The 19,940-nt window shown below is 43.3% G+C and overlaps 1 pseudogene; it reads right to left on the bottom strand.

The window, feature by feature from the left end:
* Positions 1 to 2,391: 2,391 nt before the first annotated feature.
* Positions 2,392 to 2,510, bottom strand: LOC145391277 (5S ribosomal RNA; annotated as a pseudogene).
* Between the last annotated feature and the right edge of the window lie 17,430 nt (positions 2,511 to 19,940).

The following is a 19,940-nucleotide window of genomic DNA, read 5'->3' as shown; positions in this document are numbered from 1 at the left end:
TTTGATAAAAATTTGTGGCTGTACGGAACAGAAAAAATTGCATTAAGATTCTGAACTCAATTTTACCATCAAAGCTACACCAAATCAACCACACAATACCTAAATGCTAGTTTTTGGTCGGGATTCATATTCTTAGTATTCGAAAAAAAAAAAGTTATATAATTTGATTGTTGAGGTGATTTTAAAGACGAAAGTGTTCTGTTGTGTATTGTTACACCTGCTGTACCAGCCATAAAGAAGAAGCTTTGCTGTGGGTTCGACTGCTTGAGAATGTGTTTGTTAATGATACAGTGACAACTCATTCAGTGCAAGGACGTATTTTCAAGATTAATCTGCCTGCCACCTGAATATTTCTTCTGTTGTAGGGGTTGATCAAGTCAAATTTATAGTTAAAATTTCAGTTTCGAAGAAATCTCTTGTAAGCTGCATAAAAAAAAAAAGTCTGAAGACAGTAAGGTTTAATGAAAATAGCATACTCGGTTTAAGGTAGCTTAGTGTGCATTGTGCTGTGTACTGCTGTGCTTCACTGGCTCAGACCCTGGTACTTTTTAATATAACCAACTTCTTCCTATTCAGTCACACTTTTTTCGTGCTGCTTTCTCACCTTCCATAATTACTTCCTTTGTATATTCCATTCCTTTCTTTCTCTCACTTCTTGCCTCCCATTTACTTACTGTGTCTCTGGTATATATTCCTTCTTTTTGTCTCTTCCCTTTTCCTCTCCTTCTTTTGGTTTTCCTTAGCTCTCCTTGTGTCCTCACTACCTCTGCTCCTCCCATAGTCTCTTTCCACGATGGCTTCCTATACTTCCATGTCTTTCATTTCTTCCCCTTTCTCTTCTCGGTCATTTGTCCAGTCTCCTTCCCATCCTCTTCTCACCTACCCTCACCTCGCCTCTTCCCTCATATTCTCACAACTCATCCTTTCACCTCCCCATCCTTTCATCTTCCATCCCTCATCCTCTCATCTCCCAGCCAACATCCTCTCACCTCTCCTTCCCCATCCCCTCATCCCTTCTCCTCCATTCTCTCACTTGTCCTCTCTTCCTCTCACGCCTCCTCCAACTTCTCACCTTCCTCTCCCCTCCCATATCTCCATCCTCTTCTCATTCTCCCTCCATCTTACCCATTTCTCCTCCTCCTCGTCTCCCCTTCCCTCCCCATTGTCTCACTTCCCTCTCCTTCCTCCCACTTCACCTCCCTCACCCGTTCACCTCCTCTCTCCCTCCACCCACCGCACACGTCGTCTTTCCTTTCTATTCCTCCAATTTGTCATCTTTTTTCTCATTTACTCTCCCTGTCGTCTCAAATCCTCCCTCCTCTCATCTTCCCTCTCTCCCTGGACTAACATCTCTACCCCCGTCCTCCACCACTTCCTACTCACTACACTTGCTCTCGACTTAATTAGCTGTCTGTTTTCTAGCTCTCTCCCACTCCCTTTCCCTCACCTCAAGTCTCTCTCTCTCTCCCTCTCTCCCCCTCTCTCTCTCTCTCTCTCTCAGAACACTTCTTGCTTATTTTTTTCTCCATGTCCAGCACGTACTACTCTCCGAAATGTTATATACTAAGGCAAGACGAGAATTAGTGGCAAAGAAAATATACATCTGAGAATTACACACACAAGGGCAGAGTCTTGGTGTTTATAACGAGTTTGTGGCAAGGAAAAAGAGAACTGATGCGGCCTGGGTAGAATGTGACCAGTGAGAGAGAGAGAGAGAGAGAGAGAGAGAGAGAGAGAGAGAGAGAGAGAGAATGCAGTAAGTGTATGTCTGGAATTATACAGTTGTTCTGTCTCACACCATATCCTCGAATAAGACGTTCATGTCAAAGAAAGTGGAAGCCTCTCTCTCTCTCTCTCTCTTTGCTTTTCATTTTCCCTTTTCCTTATCTTTTCCCACTGTTCCCTCCCCCTTTCATTTCCACTATTCTCTCAACCTCACTTCCCCTCATCTCTTGGACTTACTCTTCAAACATGATGCAACGAGCAATTTTCAGTGACAAAACACGTGCCTTGAAAGATATTGAAAGGAGTACTCTCTCTCTCTCTCTCTCTCTCTTTCCCTCTCTCTCTCTCTGTCTAACAATTGACGTACGGTTTGACATTTCCCAAAGGGATTATTTTCTTTCTCTGTTTCCTCAGGTTGGTATTGGTGTTGTTGCTCTTCCTACCATCACTTGTTGCCTCACAGCTACATTTCTGTGTTGATCCGCCTCACACTTACTATGCATCTTTTAGGATGTGGTATTTCGCGTTCCAATTCTCAGATTTACAATTTCCATCCATCCATTGCCAGACGCCATGTATCCCAAACGGGGTGGTCAAGGGCTTAGAGTTAATTGTTTTACAGAGAGGGGCACTAATCCTTCACCAACCCCACTTGACACGTAGGGATGCCAACAGCATCTGGTGTTCCCAGGCGGTCACCCATCCAAGTACTAACCAGACCCAACGTTGCTTAACTTTGCTGATAGGATGGGAAGCGGTGTACTCAACGTGGGATTTACAATATAGCTTTTAGAATTATTATAGAACCAAAAAAGCGAAAGTAGATGGGTATGTAACCACCAGCAGAAGACGTGGACTATAAAGACGAGACGCCAAAACGAACACAATGGTAAAGGCTTTGAATGCGGTCAAGGTCAGGAACGAGAATCGGACGAGCCATCTAGCCCGTTATACATGTACCTAAGAAAACGGGCCTTGTGTTTAGCCTGTAGGTAAGGAGATAACACCGGGGAAGAAAACTTTATATTTCGTGGATTTAGTAGCAAATTTGTCCTATCTACGTCCCACTGCTCCTCCTCTCTCAGTGTTGGTTATTGCCTCCGCCAAGGAGGTTATGTTTTCACCCCTGTCCGTTTGTTGGTTGGTTGGTTGGTTAGTTGTGAGCTAGATTACACAAAAACTACTTGACGGATTTCCACGAAACTTGGCAGAAGAATGGACCTTGGCCCGGAATACACTCCATTAAATTTTGGTGCGGATCCGGATAAAGGTGCGTATCCAGGAATTCTTTTACACTTTCTTTAACATTGTGAGATAGGAAGTGGACGGAGGTATGCGCTCTGCTGAGTGCCGTTTTAGTTCCTCATTAAACTCTCTCCTACTCTTTTTTTCGCTTCGTGCATTCCCTTCCCTCTCCTTTGTATCTCCTCACGCCTCTTCCTCCACTTTAGTTCTCCCGCTTATCTTCCTTTATCTTCTCTGAGTTCCGTTATTCTCTGTTTTCCTTATGTTCTTGTTTTTGCATGGTGTTCCTAATACCCCCTTTCATACTGTATTTGAAAATTTTTGTTCATCAATATTTTCCGGCATATATCTTCGCCCTGCTTTCCTTCTATTTCCCCCTCCTTTTCGCCTTTCTTTACTCATTTTCCTGCTGTATCCTGTTATTCTTAATTTGTTTTACCTACCCCTTCCCTTTCCCTTCTACCCTTGTTCTCTCCGTCTCCTTGGTGTTCATCCATAATTTTTCTTTTTCCAGTCTCCCTTCCCCTCCTTTGCCTCCTTTATCATTTCTTTCCTGTGCTCCTCTCCCACGACTCGTTTCCTTCAATTTTAACATTTTAGCAAACAAATTTCATGGGTTCTTCACTACCCCCAAAAGGGGGTAGTGAAGAACCCCCCCCATCCTCTCTCTCTCTCTCTCTCTCTCTCTCTCTCTCCAATGCATCGCAAATTCATAGCCTGTTTGTTCTGTAAAGGAATTTCGGATGGGTGAGGGAGTAAAGTAGTCTGGGAGTTATGCGAAGAGTTTGAGAGAAGCGGGAAGGTTGAGCAGTTGGTAAGGAGTTAGGCACAGTAGGGGAAAGTTAGGAATGAAGGCAAAGGGAGGCAGAGGGCCAGAGGATGAGAGGTAAGAATGAGGTAGGGAGTTTGGTGGGGCAGTCAGGAACGAGGATGAAGACGGTGAGAGGATGAAGTTAAGAGAAAGGGAATGAGGAATTGGACGAAGGGTCAGGGAGGAGGGAGAAAGGAAGAGATCAGCTCGGGAACACGTATATAAGTAGGGGGAGTCGAGTGTGAGTTATGTGGAATGACAGAAATGGGAGTTAGATGTTAATACGGTAATAATATATGGATGATGCGAGGGTAGTGGGAAGAGTGGAAAGTTTGGTTGAACGAAAACTGATAAAGATGGAGCTGAAGTCCCTGGAGGAGGGGAGAAAAGGAGAAAATGTAAATGGGTCAAACACGTGTAAATAAGGTGAGGAAGAATGAGTGAAAAAGAGGAAAGAAGGTTAATACAGGGGGAGAAGCGGGAGGCGGTGGTTGAATCGGTAGAGAGGCGGACTGTAGTCCTAATGGACCCAGGATCGAATCCCGGCTGGGGCAGAGAACAGTTTAAAGATTTGAATTTCCTAAAAACAGACTTTGCTGATTTACCAGATGATCCGCCGACATGTCGCAAAAATACCCCCGCTAATGCCAATACACCAGTCCTGTATGCGACAGCCCTAGCATGTATTCAATATGGATGGTGGGTGTTAGCGCCGAAATGGTGACATGTGGCGGTGTAGGAGGACTACTGGGCCTTGGAAAAGGTCACTGCCCCCAAGAAATAGGCCCTGAAGCCTTTGCCCAGAGTCGGACACGTAAAAAAAAAAAAAAAAAAAAAGGAAGTATAGCACGGGATAGTTAATAACGTAAAGGAAGAACCAGAATATATTGAAAGAATGATGTATGATTACTAGTAATGCATGATGAATGAAGCAGAATGTTCAATGTACGAGGCGGATTGTATGATGTATGAGTCAAATACATGAGGTGCAAGCTAGAATATATTGCATATGATCCAAAAAGTTTCATGTATGAGCAAAACTGCAAGGAATACGGGTCAGTGCGATACAGAAAAGATTGAACAGAAGTGTTTAAATTCGTCTGAGTTTACCTGTACACTTAAGCTTGTAATTATGAAGGATAAATAGGAAAAGTGATGAAGAAATAGATACACACACACACACACACACACACACACACACACACACACACACACAGAGCAGTGTTAGAGGTGTTGGTGTGAAGGTACACAGTGAGTGTGAGAAAGTGCTGCCTCAGGGAAACTAAACAATCTTTTCGTGTTGAAGGCGCAAGGACACGAACACAGTTGGCTCAAGGATGATTCTCTCTCTCTCTCTCTCTCTCTCTCTCTTATACTTCTTTGCCACACATCCACATATACCCCCTTCTCCACACACCTCAGTCCCTCTAATCGACGCCATGCCTCTAGTCTTGTCGTCTTTCCTCACCTTTGATCTTTCACACTCTTCCCTCGTTCTTACCTATCTCATTCTTTTCATCAGCTGATTACGCCTCGTACTGGATTTCAGTTGTGTGTCAAACTTTCGGGCATTATTTTTCATTGCCACAATAAATTTTACAGTGCTTTTGAAAGACATAAGGCACTACGCTCATTAATATGTCAACGCATTGATACCAGACTTCACTGCCTAATAACCTCCTTTATTAGAAACAGCTTTCATACACATGCTTGATCGTTCCTGTAATAGACATAGAAGCTCAAACATTTTAACAGCTTATACACTCAAGTAGATTTATCAGCATGTAACTTTTACTTCTTGAGTGACAACCCTGTAAAGTAGCATGATAATGGCAACAGGGCGATGTGGTGATTACTGCTGGCCACTAATAACGGGTCATTGAGCTTTGTCTGGTCCGGTCCTCTGCTACCCTAGTGCTGTTTACCTACATCCTTCTGGGTTAAGTATGGATAAACACAGACATTCAGGATGCTCCAACCATACCTGTTGTTTCATTGCTTTTTCAACATCATTATGTCATCGTAATCTCCATCATTACCATCATCCTCAGACACACACACACACACACACACACACACACACACACACACACACACACACATACACAAGAATGTACGTAGTACAAGGAAGGACTCTAAAACGTATCATCCCCTACTTTTACTCACCCCCTTCACTTCCTCTCTTCCCTTCCTTCTTCCATTCTTAGTTCCTTCTTTCCTTCCAGGTACTCAAAAGGCCTATTCTGTTTGCATTAACGTAGGGCGGGATGGTAGTGTGTGATGGAGAGGGAAGATACCCATTCGTATTTGAGACTGATACGTGGACGAGGCCGCGTTGGAGATGGTGGAGGTCGAACGGTGTTGGGGTGGAGACAGGGATACCCTTTAAGACTGCAGATGTCTCATTAAGACACTTGCCTTCTCGGCTGAATACAACCCACAATGGTATTTAGACAGAAAAACAGACAGACACCCAGACAGACAGACACCTAGACAGACAGACAGACAGACACTCAGACAGACAGACACCCAGAAATACAGACAGATAGACAGGCGGATAGGTAGAGCTTGATGTCTTTGTGCAGCACTGGCATTCCACTCCCTTCACATCACTGCACACCACATGTGAGTTGGTTTACTCCTTGACTGACGTAATACTGCTGATACTGCATATCTCATTCAATATGTGTATTAGTTTAGAGCTCCACTGTATTGAAGAACATAACATTTTCTGTCAAGCAAGCTAAAATAACAACTCTTCACCAAGTGACAGTTATATACTACAAATATAAATGTTCAGGAAGGAAAGTCATGTATAAACATAAATAAATTTATTGGCAGGTATTTCAGCCTCCGTGGTCACACTGTCACGTCAGCAACACAACAACACAAACAAAGCAGTACAGAGGAACCACAGTCACGTCAGGGTGAATAATGATGACAAATCTGGATGGAAAGCTGCACCTGTCATTTTCTGAGACAACTGCTGCCAGAAAGGCCATTCACTGTCCGAATCTCTGTCTTGTTTCAGAAGGGTGACAGCTGTTGTCAGATTTGTTCAGGAGAAACTTTCATGTCAGTCACTGTGTTTATCAATATTCGAATAGTAATATGTATGCTATTCTGAGTAAAATTCAGTTAATATTCTCGCATTATGCAAAAATATATAGGTGAATATATATTATAAAGTTATTCTTTCCCGTTATACTGTTAGAGTATTAAACTGTAAAACAAGAGGCAATTTGTCACATAGATACACAACTGCTGAGGGGAGAAAGAGAGAGCAATGATAAAATGGGTCTGGTAAGATGCCAACAGAACACCTGCTAGGAGTGTAACTATCAAAGGACTGACCACAAAAGAAAGCATAACAGTCTTCAGATCACTAAAATAATAGCTTCGGGTGCAAGACGTGACCGATATGTGGGTCGTCTAATACATGTATGGTTAACAATAGCTTCTCCATCTGGAAAAAAGAGAACCGCTGTCATCTCGGTCTTCTTTGTCCCTGTTGTACAATGTATTTCAGTGTGTTTGTGTAATCACCATATTAATATCTAGCTTACAGGAGATATTTTGAAGTTTTGTGGATAAGAAATACAGAAATATTCAACATTACCACTTCACTGTAAGCAATCACTTCATAATGCACAAAATCAACTGGTGGGTGAAAAATAGCTTAGCTCTTTGAAAAAGATGTAATTGTTGTAAAGAATTTAATAACTAAAACGATTATAACCTAAACTAAATGAAAAGTAACAGATGCTGCGTTTGGCGAGGATGTGTGTCATTAGGATCAATCGTTTGTGTAAGTCGGTTTAATGAGACGCAATGATGACAGCCATTAGGGTGATTATGTGTTAACTGCCCTACAGCGCCAATTCGTTTCAATACATATATAGATCACAGTGATTACGAGAAATAATGTATGTACACTAGCTAGAAAGAGTATTTGTGTATTGTGGTAGGTGGGGGCGCTCACCATCCACTCACTTTGATGCAGTGCTGCTCTCAGGTGTCTGCCATTTCCTCTCCTCCACCCTTCTTTCCTTCCATCCTCTTCTTTCTTTCATTCATTCTTTCCTCGTCCTTCTGCCTACGGGTGACTTTACACTCCCTCTTCTGCCTTTCTTTCCTTCTTTCTTTCTTTCCTCTTCCTTCTGCCTGTGGGTGACTCTACACTAAGTGGCAAGCCAAATGGTTTCCTGTACACAAGGAAACCATTTACTATGCTGGGTGGTAACCATAAACCAAATTCTGGCGCCTGGTGGTTAAGTGGGTAATTATGGTGCTCCAATCGGACATCTTATATCCAAGGGATGGTTGGGGTTTACTGCTCATATAATGCCACTCAGGTATGAGTGAGGCTGGTCACTCTCATCATAAATGTCAGGACCAACTTGCCTAGCCCGGGGCTTCTATGCTCCTCATGGAGCAACGTTGGATTGGATGATAGATGAATGGATGGTTGTTTCGTCTATACGGAATAAACCGTCTTTTAATGCTATAAGGCCATTCCATATACAACAGATAGGCTAAAGCTAGCACCTGATATAACAGACATCCTTATCAGCGCTACCAACGTGTGCGAGGACAAAACCACATTCCCCGCTATTGTTTGGTACGTGTGTCATAATATTCAACATAAATTGGGCACCAATATTTTTCTAGAGCTAGTGTGCAGGGTTCGGCTTCCACATTCATGCCGCAACGGGCAACTTTTTAAAGTAAAACACGTTCACGTCATTGTACAGATTCTTAAACGGATCGGATTCGACGGCCGATCAACATCGCTTTCTGTTACTGGAGAACAGACTCGCCCCCGCCCAGTGCTTCAGGCAAGGGTACAGGTATTGACCAGTTTAGTAAGGTAATATAATTATGCCTATCGACTGTACGAGGGTCAGTAAGGCAGATAACCACGATGGGCGTAAGATTTGAGGATGGAAGGATCTGGGAGCTCCACCTCCCTTCCCTGTCTGTGTCCCTCACTAACATTACCAAACAGCGTGGTTACTGTGACAATGGGTTAGTGACGGTCTGATGATGTGGTAAAATTTGTAATAAATATTTCAGTACACTAAAGGAGAAATTATAGGTACTTTCAAATTTTCCAAGGCGATATTAAAGGTGATACGAAACCCTGAACTAACAGGAATTAGAAGCCACATAAAGTATTATGATACGCCAGACAATGACCGATTTTCAATGGACGAGAGGATATTGCCAGTGAAACAAGTAATATTACTTAGAAGGGGACAGTCTCGTGCATTGCTCTCTTTCTCTCTCTCTCTCTCTCTCGTCATGGCAGTCTGTAATATTTTACTCCTGTGACCTCATCGATAATAACCCCTTCCATTCAATTACGTGTTTTCTATTGAACGTGAGGAGAGAGGTTTGAGTAGGGTGAGATGGAAGGAGGTACAGGAAGGAAGGTAGGAATGAGGTCAGCAAGTGTGATTACAAATATAAATCTGTTGGTCATTGTTCTTTGACGATGCAATATGGAGGAAGCCGCGTTGGGTATGGTGGGGGTTGGAAGGTGGGCAGGTGAACAGATGGCCTAGCCTTTAAGAAGACTCCGGCTACCTTGTTTGTTGAGCTTCCTTCTTCCTGCCTGAACACTACTCACAGGCACGTATTATCGTCGGGTTAATGAAGTTCCCTGACACCTCTTCCTTACTTATCTGTTTTTGGATATGAATAGTTAATATATTTTTGTAAGTTTTTAAAACAGAATACGGCAGTATTGAAAAGATATATATCACATAAGACGACAGTAAGATACAATAAGGAAAATAAATCGCTTGGGAGAAGGTGTTAGGGAATTCCTTACTCGACAAGAATCAGGTCCCATGTCCCCATACAGCATTGTTATTCCACTCGCATCACATTACTATAGCCTACTCTGTTCACTGTACCGTGGCCTAAAATTTCCATCCCTCTATCTTGAATGCTCAATTATAACAGTAGATTTGGAATGTGATAGTAGTGTTAGAGAAGGATGTAGGGCCACAGCAGTGACTTTATCTGCCACTGAGCTGGCCTACGTGAAATAAGCTACAAAAGGATAAAAATTAGCGCCAGGTTAAAGCGAATGATCTATAGTAACTATATATAATACTGCCGACTCTGTGACTAAACGCAGTGCAGGTGATAATATATAACATTCAGTAAGTGTACCGGCTTAGAGCTTTATACTGTTAATGAAGACCTGAATATATACTGTCACACAACCTTAGACATCAACAACTCTACGACACTTGACAAAGCTGAAACACACAGGAGTAATTTCTTCAAAGGGATAACCAGTATAAACATCGACAAAACAGATTTCCCCACATATACTCCATATATAATATATGGTACCCGTAAATAGTTGACCACATTTCATGGTTTTATTTTTAAAAATGAATGCAGGTAGTCGAAAAAATGAAGCTGCATCCTGTCGCTCACCTCAGCTTTTACTGGTATCCAATTTATGAGTTTCTGTTTACCCTGTTCATTATAAAATTTAAGTGATCATGGCAGAGTGTAACAAATGAATGGCACACTTGTGGTCAGTAAATAATGGACATTTCACAAGGCTATCCTGCCATAACCGTACAGACGACTGATACTGAATAAAGCTTTAAATCAGAGACTGTTGACAACTTTGCTAAATACTCTAACATATATTTTAACTGAGGCGCAGCAGATATTCAACCGATGATCAGTTTTTATTGAAACAAAAGTAAACATCTCGTGTACTACGTTTTATGATGTTTTTATTGATAGTCTTTTTTTTTTTTTTTCTCAGACTATTCATTTTCTGTGTAATTATTCCATTGTTCTGTTTTCTTCGTTTCATAATTTACTAGTTGGTCGTTTTACTAATTCAGATGCTGGTAAATGTTATGGGTATTGCATGGCGACCTTATAAGATGTAGATCAATCAGTGTTTGCACTAGTTCGTAGGTGGCAATTTTTATAGTAATTTTAACTTTACTCCAATGAGACTACACACGAACACAGACACATTGGTTCCTTACAAAAGACTGGAGTTGCTTTATACGTTTTGCTTTATACGTTATTACTTCACCTTCATCAGTATATTTACATTATTAATTTTTCCCCTTAACATGATGGAACACTGTCAGTTATTTTCGGACACCATATAATTCATCCCTTTTAACTGTTGTGCTAGGTCTGCAACACAAACAAACAATGCAACAAAAACACACAGACAATGCAACACAATCCAAAAACAATGGAACTCAAACAAATAATGCAACAAAAATAATAAAAAAATAATACAACAAAAACAATGCAACACAAACAAGCAATGTAAAACAAACACTGAAACACAAACAATGCAACACAAACGATGCAACACAAACAATGCAACACAAATTAATTCCTTTTAACTGTAGTGCTGCGTGAGCAATATAAGCAATGCAACACAAACAAACAATGCAACACACACTATTCACAATTAGGCCTCCTTCAAGGCGAATACGGCTACGTGAACTCCGACAAAGTTAGATGGAAAGTTATATTACACAGTTTCTGAGACAACTGCCGTCAGAAAGGCCATTTTCTTTCCGAATATCTACATATCGACGCAGAAGGTGACAGATGTTGCCAGACGTTAGAACAAAATTTCCCGGCTGTCATGGTGTTCTCTTGTGCTGGTAATTGAACTGTAATTTCTCTGCCATCCTAAAGAAGGACCTATTCCTTTGACAACACGACAAGAGATGCGTTAAAAAGGTAAAATATTTATTAAAGCATTTGCTGCTCCTTCAGACAAATGAACGTTCCAAGGAAACTCATAACAGGTGACAATTAAAGAAGGTAGAATAAAAGTGCAATTGTATAATGGAACTGGACAAGCGTAAATACCACACGCAGAAGTAGACTCGACTCCACCGCCTCATTCCATCACCATTGCTTTCCCCTCCACCTCATCCACTTTCAATAGCCTTCCATCTAACCCATCCATCTACCTCTTCTGCCACACCCCTCCAACCTCACCTCATCACCACCACCCCACCACCACAGCTACCACCTCACACCAACACTACTATCCTCACCACCACCACTGTCTCTACGTCACTCCACCACTACCTCCCACAAATACCCTCCCCCCACCCCTACCACCACCTCGTCCAACCACCCCACCATTACTCCCCCACCTCACCCCACCATTACTTCCCCACCTCACCCCACCATTACTTCCCCACCTCACCCCACCATTACTTCCCCACCTCACCCCACCATTACTTCCCCACCTCACCCCACCATTACTCCCTCACCTCACCCCACCATTACTTCCCCTCCTCACCCCACCATTACTTCCCCACCTCACCCTACCATTACTTCCCTACCTTACCCCACCATTACTCCCCCACCTCACCCCACCATTACTCCCCCACCTCATCCCACCATTACTTCCCCACCTCACCCCACCATTACTTCCCCACCTCACCCCACCATTACTTCCCCACCTCACCCCACCATTGGTACTGGAAAATGACGCCTTCCTGTGGTGGCACCGATATAACCATCCGGGACCACTGCGCGGTTATACAAACTTCCCTCAACTCCCTCCCTATCCCCCAATAGGAGGAGGGTGGACTGCAGGAGGGCGACAAATTCAGCCTGCAGTCCACTGGGTTCCCGTTTCAGATGAACCAGGGCCTACAACAACAACAACAACAGCAACATCAACAAATACTACTACTACTACTACTACTACTACTACTTTCCCAGCCCCACCTCACCCCACCTCCACTACACCCAGCCGTCCACACTTGCATTACCTCACACCAACACACCTCACCCCACCTCCACTACACCCAGCCGTGCACACGTGCACTACCTCACACCAACACACCTCACCCCACCTCCACTACACCCAGCCGTGCACACGTGCACTACCTCACACCAACACACCTCACCCCACCTCCACTACACCCAGCCGTGCACACGTGCACTACCTCACACCAACACACCTCACCCACATCCACTACACCCAGCCGTCCACACGTGCACTACCTCACACCAACACACATCACCCACATCCACTACACCCAGCCGTCCACACGTGCACTAACTCACACCAACACACCTCACCCCACCTCCACTACACCCAGCCGTGCACACGTGCACTAACTCATACCAACACACCTCACCCCACCTCCACTACACCCAGCCGTCCACACGTGCACTACCTCACACCAACACACCTCACCCCACCTCCACTACACCCAGCCGTGCACACGTGCACTACCTCACACCAACACACATCATCCACATCCACTACACCCAGCCGTCCACACGTGCACTAACTCACACCACCACACCTCACCCCACCTCCACTACACCCAGCCGTCCACACGTGCACTATCTCACACCAACACACCTCACCCCACCTCCACTACACCCAGCCGTCCACATGTGCACTACCTCACACCAACACACCTCACCCCACCTCCACTACACCCAGCCGTGCACACGTGCACTACCGCAAACCAACACACCTCACCCCACCTCCACTACACCCAGCCGTCCACACGTGCACTACCTCACTCTAACACACATCACCCACATCCACTACACCCAGCCGTCCACACGTGCACTACCTCACACCAACACACCTCACCCCACCTCCACTACACCCAGCCGTGCACACGTGCACTACCTCACACCAACACACCTCACCCCACCTCCACTACACCCAGCCGTCCACACGTGCACTACCTCACACCAACACACCTCACCCGCCCAACAAGAGAACATCGCCGTCATAGCCAATAACAGGAGAATTAAGAGCACTGATGATAAGCTGCCTGGCCGTCCATCGCTGCCCTCCACACCACTCATTACCTGGTTTATCACACGTGTTGCTGGTGATGCTGGTGGTGATGGTGGTGGTGGTGGTGATGGTGATAGTAATGGTGACTGTGTTGGTGGTGATGGTGTCAGTGGTGGTGATGGTGCTGGTGATGGTGATACGGTTTTGGTGGTGGTGATGGTGGTGATAATACTGGTGGTCGTGGTGCTGGTTGTGATGATAACAGTAGCAGTAGAGGTGACTGTGATGATAGTTGTGGTAATGGTAGGGATGGCAGGGATCGGGGTTGAAAAGTCTGCTGAAGATGACATTTCGATAAACAGATTTAATGATGATAGAGGTGAGTGAAGACAAATTTGATTGTTACTGATAAAGACAATAAGTAGAGGGTTCGATACAGCCTATAAAACTGCTGAGTGAATAATAATTTGTTGCAGTTTTTGCCAGCCATTACTGGTGTCTTTTACTTTTCCGTTTTTCATTTTACCGCTTGTGCGCCACACGAAACCCATTTGTATAACGAATTGCTGGATTATTATTATGATGGTGATTTAGGAGACAGTTATCATAGGGCTGATAATTGGAATGGTTACTTTGTTGGCAATAGCTGATAAACGGTATACTCATGGGCAGAGTATGTTGTCAGCACGTCTCTCTCTCTCTCTCTCTCTCTCTCTCTCTCTCTCTCTCTCTCCTAATCCTCTGACTCTGTGGTCATAAGCCACACAGGAAACATTAGAAAACCATTCCCTCCAGGGCCCGGATACATAAGGCGCCCATAAGATACGGCGGTCAGTGCCACATGTGAGGTGTGGCGCCGGTGCTTACGAGGAGGTTAAGGCGCCGTATCTATCAGCATAATTTCCCATACACAGATAATTGTTTCTGGCTTAATGAACGCCTTAATTCATGTTGGTCCGTATTCTCGTTGATAAAATAAGCTCGTAGCACCTCTTCCTCAACGAACTGCTTTCCAAACTACCCATTTACCTATGAATATCCTCTCCTTAGTGTTTATTTTTATTTTTTAAGTCTATATGGATTGCATGGCTAACACACAAGAATATAGTAAGGGACCAGAATCAGAAATAATACGGTAAGGAAGAGGTGTTGGGTAAGCTTCCTAATCGCACGAGAACGCCTCCCATGGTCTGTTTTGTGTATCTGGGCCACAGTAGCCCGGCACCAAACCTACCCACGTCCTGAACCCCTCCTCTCTCCGTAACACCTCATAAGGATTATTTTGTTTTCATTAGTCTGAGTTTTTCTTTATTTAGTCTGATTCTGTGTTCCCATAGCTTCAGACATATATAATTATTCTAAATAGTGAACCTTCTGCTATGGATTCTCATCCACGCAGCACCTGCGATTTCACTCCGTAAAGATTTAGTCATGGGAAATGTGTGATAATAATGGTACCATTAACCGTCACATGGTCGGGTTGAGTCTTGTAATTCTACAGGGTATCCCAGGTAACACCAGACGCTTGTAGTGAGATAAAAGGGAGTGATGGGGGCCTGTGAGATTATATTTACCACCAGGCCTCTTCATTTTTGTTCCGTGTTAATGTAAAATTTTTGAATTTGTTTATACTGTTTTGATTTTTATTATTCAAGATTAATTTAGATATTCCTTTCTACCACAATGTTATAAATAATTAACGAATTATGTGAAAAATTCTTATCTTACATGGTATGAAAATAAATACTGAATTAGGTGAAAATATATCTTGCGATTTTCGCAGGTGCATGGGATTGTTATGATATTTAATGTTTGTTTCCGAGAGGCAGGCAGAATGATGTTGTGATACGAGTGATATTCATGCTGTGTTTACGCTATATAGAGAGAACGGTATAGAGTTGCACTACTACATAAACCACACAGATCTTATAATTTTAATGGGACATATGGTATTGACAATCATACTTCTTTACAAAGCTTTGAGGAAGTAAATGATAGGTGTGGCCGGGCATCATTCTCTCACTCGATGTAGAGCTGCCTATAAATGACTGTTCAGAGTGACAACACTGAGAAGTCAATCAAATTTTTGTAACCCAGGAAGCAATATGTAGGCTTGTTTGTGAGCAGTTAAGCAAGTAGACGTCTTGTGGTCATGTAGTTAAGGTGTTCCAGTTGGATATGGCCCATGAGTCTATATTGGAGGGATGATTCGGGTTGATGGCTCAGATAATGCTATTCAGGGATTAGCAACTGGTCACCCATGACCTAAATGTTGGCAGTAAGTTGTTTAGCCTCAGATCCCTATACCCCTGAAGGAGTAATGGATTCGATGAGAGAGAGAGAGAGAGAGAGAGAGAGAGAGAGAGAGAGAGAGAGAGAGAGAGAGAGAGAGAGAGAGAGAGAGAGAGAGAGAGAGAGAGAGAGAGAGAGAGAGAGAGAGAGAGAAACTGCTCGTAAAATAAAAGTGTGAAAGTTTGGTGTGACGGGAGAGGGGGCTGATTTAGGCTGCATATATAAGTTTGAAGAGAAAAGTGTCATTTTATTTCACTCCGGCGTCAGTTCAACATTTGTGTTGGCACTTTTATGGCGAAGTTTTAACTTTGGCATCTTTCCTCGCCCCACAATTATTTATTCCCATTTTTATTGCTGCTGCTTTTCAGTTTCATATTTTTTACTTTTCCCTTTCACACACACACACACACACACACACACACACACACACACACACACACACACACACACACACACACACACACACACACAAATTGAGAAATGGATCTTTAGAATTTTGTTGAATCTGGACACGGCTGAAATAACCTAAAAATGAATGTGTTTGTTCAGACACCTGGCTCATCTGTCTTGACCTTTTATTTATTTTTATTATACTCTTCCAGTTGTGCTGGAATGTTACCTTTCCGTAAGCTGGAATATTTTCTAAAATTTTCGCTTTTCCAATCCTCTCTTTTTTTAACGTATATCTGTGGTCCGTTTTTGACACTTTTTTCTCTGTCTCTCTCTCTCTCTCTCACTTCAGTTTTATTTCGCCTCCCAGTCCCATTTTCTGGACTCCCTTGTGTCTGGCACACTTTTCCCGGTTTCTTTTCAGGCTGCATCCTTTCTCCTGCCTCTTACTCGCTAATGCAGCCTCTCTCTTCACGCTTAGAAAAAAAATGAAAAAAGTGATTCCACGAAAATCAGCATTCAGTATATATATTTAGTTCTCTGTGCCGAAAAGAGTCTCCGTTCTCTCATTCATTCCCCCCCCCCTCTCTTTTTTTGTATCATCCTCTCAGTTACGATTAATTTATTTGTATGACTAACGCCGCATCCTGTACCCAATATATTTTCACCGCTTTTAACCTTCTTCTATAATATCACAAACTTATACTGCGTGTCCCGTGAGATGTGAGGAACTTAAAGGGCTATTCTTTGGCTAGTTATGAGTGAAAAATGCTGTACCAACATGGGTCCAGCTCAGTGATGACGGGTCTACAATTACTGAATACTTTATGGGCAAAAAACATTGTCTATCTATCTATAAACCCGTAAGAGGTGGCCATAAACAAACCGCCTCCATGTCGCCCTGTTCCCCCCCCCCCCATTTCACTGCCCTGCTCCCAACTCACATCCCCCTCTCTCATACACCTCTCCACTCCATCCCTCCATCTCATCCTTGGCCTCCCCCTCCCTCTCCCCCCTCCACGTCACTCACATATAGTCTCCTCGTCAGTCTCTTACTCTCCATCCTCTCCACATGGCTAAACCACCTCAGTGTGTTTCTCCTAACGCTTCCTATCACATCCACATCCACTCCACTACGCTTCTTCACTTCCTCATTTGCCAGTCTGTCTCTCCATGTGACTCCACAGGCTCCTCTCAAATAACCCATTTCCACTGCTCTGAATCAATCATGACTTCTGTCCCTCCAACAATGTCCAAGCTTCACTTACATACGTTAGAGTTGGTATCACATTACTGTCATGTAGTACCTCTTTCACTTCCATACTCACTTCCCTGTTTCTTATCACTGCTTTCAAGGAACCAGCAAACTTTCTTCCTTATTGTATCTCTCATAATTCATCCCAAAGGTCATCAGTAACTTCAGGTCTGTCATGGCTGATCACTGGACCCAGGATGACATTACGTTTCTTTTTTAACCCAAAATTAGCCATCGAATAACCTGATTTTTTGTAGCATGTCTCGCTGGACACCCTTCATGCATGCCAACACTGCATCCTGTGAGGGGTGCCCTGTTAAACTGTATTCGTTTTACCCTAATATGGCCGAGATTTTCGTCCCTTTGTAGCTTATATATTTCAATGGCAGAGAGAGACAATGCTAATGGTGTACATCCCTTCCATGCCACTTCTTCGTGACTAACGCTATTTTCAAGTGTGACACTCTGCGTCAACTGAACATTCAAGCAGGAGATATTACAATTTTAGGCCAGGCTAGAGTAAAAGGAATGCAATACTCTCTCGTTACTCCATCGCACTGAACAGCAAAGGTGCCATATCCCAGCCCTGTCTCAAGCCATTATTTATTTTGTTGTCTCTTACTCGGCTTATGAGATCCTTAGTTCAGTTTTATCATACAGTACATCTCTGAATTAGTTCCAATAATCTCGTTCCTTCCAATGGTAAGGACAAAACCCATTGATGTTCACGTTTCTGGGTTCACTCTCTATCCTCTCCCCCTCCCCCTCCCCGCCAGTCCCCACGACGCATCACTGTTTGTGGACGTCGTAACCGCAGCAGGGATTCACAAGCATAGCACAGTTAATGCCCTGTTGTAACGTGTGTGTGTGTGTGTGTGTGTGTGTGTGTGTGTGTGTGTGTGTGTGTGTGTGTGTGTGTGTGTGTGTGTGTGTGTGTGTGTGTGTGTGTGTGTGTGTGTGTGTGTGTGTGTGTGTGTGTGTGTGTGTGTGTGTGTGTGTGTGTGTGTGTGTGTGTGTGTGTGTGTGTGTGTGTGTGTGTGTGTGTGTGTGTGTGTGTTTTTAACAGGAAGGACTAGAGACACGTACAAATTTTGTTATCTACTACTTATATTCTGCACGAAAACACATACATTAATTACAGTCTAATCTACCTTTCGAAACCGATGTTAACTTTGCAGGACATACAAGGAATGGACAGTACAACATGTTCCTTTGTCTCTAGTTCTTCCTGTAACTAATCTGAAATGCAAGAGGGAACTGATGGTAAATTTGTTGGTGAATATCGGCTCAGACCAGTTTTATATTGACCACTTTGTACACATATTTTGTTAATGGAAAAGACTAACCCTATCGCTAATTAACCCTTCACTACGACGACACAGTATTGCTGGCACTGACAACGATCCACATCTGAGCGATAAACAAAGGGAAAGTAACCAACGACTTTACCAGCACTGTGATCTTAGGAACCCAACAAATTTTTCAGATTATTGTGTAGGAGTTTCAAAATAGGTCGACCAATAACTGGAGAGAGATTCCTGACCGTAACTGTATTTTTCTGTTTTATTCTTGTTACCTGTAGACGATTTTATTAAACTGATATAAGAACGAGTGGCCACGTACAGCCTTCATTAACCTGTTAAATATGAGACATCTTATTCTAGTCACTTCAGACTGAGTGGCGGCAACAGCAATAAACCGCGGTAAGATGTCACTTGAATGAGGGAGGCCAGTTTTACGTACCCTGCTTCCCCTTCCTACATACATACCGACAACTTCCCTACTACATACCTACTGACTACTTACTTACCTATCTTTCTTTCACCCTCCTACTTGCCTGTCATCTGGCTGCCACCCACCCCTCTCTCTCTCTCTCTCTCTCTCTCTCTCTCTCAGCCAGCTTCTGAATGCTGTAACTTATTATCCAGGCAGAAGATTCTCCAACATAATTACGATCGTTTCCCTGTTGCAGCCATGATTTTTTTCTAAGAAATACCAATAAATGAATGTACAGTTTTCTCAAGCGTTCTTTTCCTCGTATTAAGAATCTGATTTGCTTTCTGCAGGAGGAACAAGGGAAAGAGTACAGAATCTTAGTTACCAAGGCAAACTTATCCTAGGTTATGTTTGCTTTCTGCAGTAGGAACAAGGGAAGGAGAGTACAGAATCTTAGTCACTAGAGGACACTCATCCTAGGTTATATTTGCTTTCTGCAGGAGGAACAAGGGAAGGAGAGTACAGAATCTTAGTTACTAAAGCAAACTTATCCTGGGTTATATTGCTTTCTGCAGGAGGAACAAGGGAGGGAGAGTACAGAATCTTGTCGCATCTCTGGTTTTCCATCAATACTACAAGTGAAATTACCACAGGGAATTGCCCGTATATACTGAGAATCCCACCTCAGGTCACTGTTTGTACACCAC

The sequence above is a fragment of the Coenobita brevimanus genome, chromosome 17 (genome assembly GCF_032717465.1).
Source record: "Coenobita brevimanus isolate Jiangsu-jjx chromosome 17, ASM3271746v2, whole genome shotgun sequence".
NCBI classification, from domain to species: Eukaryota; Metazoa; Arthropoda; class Malacostraca; order Decapoda; family Coenobitidae; genus Coenobita; species Coenobita brevimanus.
Note: the sequence above shows the minus strand (reverse complement) of the source record. Positions and strands in the feature narration are given on the sequence as shown.